Source organism: Folsomia candida, unplaced genomic scaffold (assembly GCF_002217175.1).
Source record: "Folsomia candida strain VU population unplaced genomic scaffold, ASM221717v1 Fcan01_Sc038, whole genome shotgun sequence".
Classification (NCBI taxonomy): Eukaryota; Metazoa; Arthropoda; class Collembola; order Entomobryomorpha; family Isotomidae; genus Folsomia; species Folsomia candida.
The window spans coordinates 1,146,886-1,153,732 of NW_019091230.1; the positions used below are offsets into that span (position 1 = coordinate 1,146,886).

Below are 6,847 nucleotides of genomic sequence, written 5' to 3' on the forward strand. Positions count from 1 at the left end.
CGGAATATACGGACGTTCCCAAATGCTAGAGTTTATAACATAATAGCATAAAACTAACCCTACGTAACATGAAAACCAGGTACGAGGTCGAGCTTCGGAGAGTCCAAGCTCGGAGAATCAAATTCGCGACAACATCATGGTTGGCTTGCACAATGAGAAATATGGTCTTTTAATATGCAAATGAAGAAATATGCGCATTTTACGTAAGGTTCGCAAATACTTGATATAACTTTAGTGAATGGGTGCAGATTTAAATTTTACTTGCAGATACAACGTTGTGATTCTAGCTTACAAATTCCTTGATTTATTTTTCAGAATTGACTTATGCATGGTACAATGAAAGCTCAATATTTTACACAATTATTGTGATTCTTATGTACATGCAAATTTGATGAATTCAATTGTTGTTTACAGATTTGGCACGATAATGACGAGCATGCATGGAAAAAGTGATCAATTTTCTGACACAAACTTCCAAGTTACCTAAAACTGTGTCATCTTTATTCTCTATATAGTCATCCGTAATTATTACAATTAATGTCATAAACTGATCAATTTACTCACCTCATTGTTAAATTATTACATAAAGTGCTTTAATTATAATTAAATATATTTGTAAAAATTTATAAATTGTTTTAAATATATTTAAATTTTCACGATAAGACGATTTAACGAACTGGCCTGGTGGGAATCGACCTGGTCAAGCTAATCTTAAGGCTGATAAATTTGCTACAACTATATTTTTATAATTTTATGTAGGGGCTCCGTTAAAAGCGTATAATTAATCTTAGGTAAGAACGGTCAAAAATTGAGGAAGAGTTGACAAAAATTAGACAAGTTGACAGTACATATTGTTGAAGCAGATAATCTTAATGAAGTTGGAAGAACCCGGCATTACCGATCCTTCCAACCATTGGCGTCTTCTTGACCCTGAATGAAGTTAGATCAGTGATGAGAAGATAGATGTGAAATCTGTCTAACTTTCCTTCCGACTGTATCTGTCTGGATTGCCACTTGAACTTGGATATCACTTGAACAATTCGAGAAAGCAAGGAATTTAAGTCAAATGAATTAAAAAAGGGAAATACGTAACTTTAAATCGACCATCACTTGCAAAACGCCAGATCAAGATAAAGTTTACTACGAAACCGGTCGCGTTACTTGATTAAACCGATTTTTCACACTGTGGTTGGATTTGTGTTCCCCTTATTTACAAAATTTATCAAGGTTTTTGAATCTGTGCTTACCTTCGATAAACAATTCCACAGTATAGTTTTTATGATAAAGAGCATTTCAACATTTAAATGGGGCCGCGCAGAAAGGATGTGATAGATTTTCTTAGAATTTTGACATCATTCTTATGTTGAGTGACCTGTGTAATTGTCGAAGCATAGCTTCCATTGTTTATAGATAATTTCAGTTTCCACCAATTCACCGTATACTCAGAAAATAATGATCCACTGGCCACCCAATAAAATTATGTCCATTTGTCCACTCAAAATACATGTCCACTTCCAACCATGATTTGGACACTCAAAAGTTTTCCTGTCCGGTTGGAAACAAACATGTAGAAATAGAAAATGGGGAAATACATATATAACTTGTAAAACCTTTTCCTGCGATTGCTTCGAATTTCAGTGCCAACTGTCTACTGGCCACCCCAAACAAATACTGCCCCCTTGTCCACCTAATTAAATTTTGCGCACGGTACACTGTCAAAAGTGGATACAAAAAATGTCCAGTATGACCTCTACCCCCAAATAATCGATCACATGCTATCTGCACAGTTCCTTAGAAAACTAAAGAAGTCCTTACTCCTTTAGAAATCGTCCACATGGCTAACAGTTACCACGAGGTGACTCGAATTTCTGCAAGCATATTCAAAGTTATGTACATCTTCATCTTAAAACTAAGGTTGGGGTTTACATGTATGTATGTATGTGCAGCGCATATATTATTAACTTTATTAATATCATTTCTCTTGTAAATTTTGGACCAGAGGAACTTTGGATTTGTCTGGTAGGACCATCAGACCACACATATCCAAAGTCCAGTAGCTACGAAGTACTGGCACACACACTATATTCTATTACATAGTGCATTAATAAATTCTGCATTAATCCAGAAAATGCGAATTAACTAGTGGCACGTGCAAGCTCTATGATTGATAAGGGGTTATTTTACATATAAAGTAAGGTCGGCATTTTTGTATGCAGGAAATCTAAGTACGATCAACTTTTCCTTTTTATTGTGAAAATAAATTTCCTACGATAAAGGATCTTTGGATTTGGAGTGGCGTAGTCGAATCATCGGACCACACAAATCCAAAGTTCACAGTTATCAAGTCATGGAAATTATACCATCGTATAATTTCCATATTCAATCAGTACATTAACAAATTCTGTATTAATCCTATCCTGTAACTTAGAGACACGTTTAAGCTCAGACTGACAAGGGATGATCTTACAAATACAGATAAAACAGCCTTGTTGGAGATTAATAACATGGCAAGAATAGAAAAAAAACTTCGCGAGTGTGGTGCCAAGCTACCCGATGTCCCCACGATTCCGTAACCTCTGGCAGTGATACCATTATGAGTATCTCAAACTTTACTGCACATTGTACCAATTAATAAACAAATTCTGCCTCAATCCAGAATTAGAGAAGTAAGGAGGGACAAGTACACGTGTAGATTTTTCTGCAAATTTACATATATCTTACAAGTAACAGATGATATTAATATCCATGCACTAATTATTATATTAGTCCCCAGTAGGCAAAAATACAACGAATCTCTGCGATATCGTAGCGATGCACCAGCATCGAATCGCAGAGAATCTCTATCGAATCGACGTCGAAAACAGAGCTAAATGACCGCCATTGTGATCGTTTACTTAAAAGACCTGCCGGTCGAAGGGCACGTGATCGAAAGGCGAGGAGTAGTTGCGATTTCGTTGTGAAATCGCTGCTCAAATTTTATACAGACAATAAAATTCTGAAGTCGTTCCGAATTCGTTGCGAATTCGCATGAACAATTCTTTGCTCGAAAAGCTAGCGATTTTTCACACTCGAATTCGTAGCGAATTGTCTTCGATTTTTCGATGAGAAATATATCGTTGCGAAGTCGTTTCGGGTTCTAGGCGAAATAGCCCTCGAAATCGCAACGATTTTTCGCTGCAGCGAATTCGCTCTAAATTCGCGATGTTCGCAGAGAATTCGACCAACGAATTGCCTACTGGGTCAGATAAGTACATAGTATTTACAAAATACATATGTATATATGTATAAGCATAAATACATCCATTGCAAAGGAAATTTATACATAAGATGATCAGAACACGAGTTGACCTTTCAGAGGTTTTTGTACACGCTTGTGTATTCAACACTGAAAATCGTAAAAATTTCAGGACTTTTGTACAGTGCAATTTTGTTCTACATACAACGTGAATAAGGTGCATACGTACAATCAACCTTCTGTAAATATATAAATTTCCCTGTATATAAATAAATCGCATTGCGGATAAGCTAGTAAGTAGTGTTTCGCAAGAATTGGCGAATAAAAGTGGTCACATTCTTAAGAGGAGCATTATTTCAATACTGGCCTCGCTCCAGTCAATACCTGAATTTAACTCTTTCTAAATTTCCTGCAAGGACAAACTATACAATACGTCTTTACACACATACAAAGTGAGTTCATAATTTTGAAATTGATTCGATTCAAGCAAATTTTACAATTTATAAAAATTCAAATTAGATAACTATTATAAAGCTTGAAAAGTTTCAATTTTTAAATCGCGTCAAAAAACGTATGTACATACATAACTGTCTTACATTTACTGTAAATTCCAATATTCATTTTTTACAGGATGCGTGTACTTTTCGCCGTCATGCTAATTTTTGCGGTGATGATCGTTCCGAAGTTGGCCATGCCACAACCTCAGGGGAGTACCGCTTGTGTCTCCATCGCTGCGCCATGTACTGGAGCAAACCCTCAATACGAGTGTGGTGGCAATCGGATATGCAAATTTCTCGCTGGTTGTGGGTGGCGGTGCCAAGGGGGATTCTTGGATATCACTGTAGGAGCTTAAATTGTGAAAAATGTCTCCTACCTAGATTGACCTTAAAATTAAATGCGAATTTGAATTAATTATGTGCTATATTGAAGAATTGTTTGGTAAATTATATAAAATTCAATAAAAAGTAATTTGAATTAATTTACATAGTCAATACAAAATGAAATTGTAGCGCATAATTGAAACAGTTAAAATCATTAAAAAAATAATTTGCATACTAGATAGTAGATACTAATGCACATTACTTCTGACAAGTCTATTAGAAACAGGGACGACAAATTTACGAACAAATACATATATACACTCACAATGCAAGTCTTTTACGTGTACAACTCAGATCTGGTTGGGACCAATTTTATTTTGTTCACCACAAAAAATAAGCATACCAGTATTTTTTCATTTTTCATAATGCGCTAATTTGAGCGCGAGGCGCGAATTTTAAAACATTTTTCAGCCAAAACCTCGGGTTTTAAAAATTCTGTAAATTTTCGAATTTTAGCGCGAATCCAAAAATTCGAAAACATGTCTCCTCAGAATGACTTAGCTGACATGAAAAATCCAATTGTCTCTAAATTTGAATTTCAAAATTTTTTGCCACTTTTTGAAATTCATTACAATTATAAACTCTTTCAAATTTTTAATTTTTCAAAAAATAGTGCATTCGGATTTTTATGTCAGGTAAGTCATTCTGAGGAGACATGTTTTCGAATTTTTGGATTCGCGCTAACATTCGAAAATTTATAGAATTTTTAAAAACCGAGGTTTTGGCTGAAAAATGTTTTAAAATTCGCGCCTCGCGCTCAAATTAGCGCATTATGAAAAATGAAAAAATACGGGTATGCTTATTTTTTATGGTGAACAAAATAAAATTGGTCCCAACCAGATCTGAGTTGTACACGTAAAAGACTTGCATTGACAGCTTGTTTAAGTATAATAATGAATTAGTTGTTGCTGTCACGTTAGATGTAGCGTATAATCCTCCATACTTAAGATTTAAATTAGATACAACGGCATCCCTGCAAGTCTTGCCAAGGAAAAAGTCGCACGGGGATTTGATACACATACCTGCAAAGTAAGCTGCTGAGGATTTCTGCTCCTTTTCCAGAGTGATACTGAATTCATCCCCTCTACAAAAAGTAAGGTCAGCATTTTTATATACGTGAAGAAATATATTTTCAAACGTCATTTGGTGTCACGAATTTTGATTTGTGCGGTGGGATCATCGGATCACACAAATCCAAAGTTCACAGCTTTGAAGTGATAGTACAAACAACTTCCATATTCGATATGTACATTAATAAATTCTGCATCAATCCAGAAAATGCAAATTAATTCGCGACAAGTGTAGGGTAATTTTGATCACTATGGGGGTAATTATATATATACATATGTATATACAGATATAGATATATAAATATAAATTCGTAAAACAAATGCATTTAGTCCTGTGGGAAAAAGTGAGGTTTAATAACATTGCAAGAGTAGGAATACATAAATTTCTGTGCTCGATGCCCCCAAGATTTCGCAACGACCGTGATGATGCATCTAAAATTTTACATGGTACCAATCAATAAATAAATTCTGCCTCAATCCAGAATTAGAAAGCTAAGAAGGGACATGTACACGAAGAAACTGTGCTATTTTTTTGAGTTTAATACCTCACAATTTGTTAGTTACAAGCAGCACAAACCGATACATATCTACATTGTAACTAATTTGCATACTACTTATTAAATTAGCCAAATAAGCCCATATTACTTATGTACAAAGTACCTACATATGTATGCGAATAAATACATGCATTCATTGGCATGCAAATTTGTGAGGTGATCATTCACAACATGACTTGACCTTTCACGGGGTTGTTTATATGGTTATGTATGCAATACTTAAAAAAGTACATGCCCGTTACTTCTGCATTTACTGAATCCAATACACTATGCTCAATTTTTTGTTACTTATAATGTATGTAAAATAAATGTTGTATGCATAGATCTCCAACCTATACATAAATACATACCTGTGTACAAAAGCTTCCTTATAATACGTACCAAATCCAATAGATTAGCAAGTAATATCTACATATTTGCAAGAATTTAGTGCATAAAAGTCATCGCTTTCTTAAGAGGAGCGTTACTTCAACACTGCCTTCGCTCCAGCCAATACCTGAATTTAACTCTTTACATCCATCCCAATTTACTACATATATACAAAGTAAGCAAATTATTTAATACTTCTTTACATGCAAAATGAATTTATAATTTCGAAATTGATTCAATTTAATTAAATTTTACACCTTATAAAAATTCAAATTAGATATTTTGTCAAGTTCAAATTTTAAAATCGAGTCAAACAACGTATATAAATGACCGTGTTATATTTTCTGTAAATTCAAATATTATTTTTTACAGGATGCGTGTACTTTTCGCTGTCATGCTAATTTTTGGAGTGATGATTGTACCGAAGTTGGCAATGCCACAGATTGGAAATCCTCAGGGGAGTTTTGCTTGTGTCTCCATCGCCTCGAAATGTTCTGGACGAAACCCTTACGTCGAGTGTGGTGGTAATCGGGTATGCAAATCACTCGCCGGTTGCGGTTGGCGATGCCAAGGGGGATTGCTCGATATCACTGTAGCAATTTAAATTGAAAAAATGTCTCTTATCTGGATTGACCTTAAAATTTAGTACGAATTTGATTTAATTATGTGCTATATTGACGAATTGTTTGATAAATTCAATAAATAATTGCTTGAATGAATTTAGTCAATACAAAA

General features: G+C 34.6%; 2 long non-coding RNA genes across 2 annotated transcripts; both read left to right on the plus strand.

Annotated features, from left to right (window-relative positions):
- Window positions 1-420: 420 nt before the first annotated feature.
- Window positions 421-1,188, plus strand: LOC118432998. Its single transcript, XR_004833132.1, has 2 exons — window positions 421-791; window positions 864-1,188. It is a non-coding gene; the product is annotated as an uncharacterized LOC118432998 (long non-coding RNA).
- A 4,956-nt stretch (window positions 1,189-6,144) lies between these two features.
- LOC110861208 lies at window positions 6,145-6,847 on the plus strand. The gene is made up of 2 exons (XR_002549034.2): window positions 6,145-6,287; window positions 6,485-6,847. It is a non-coding gene; the product is annotated as an uncharacterized LOC110861208 (long non-coding RNA).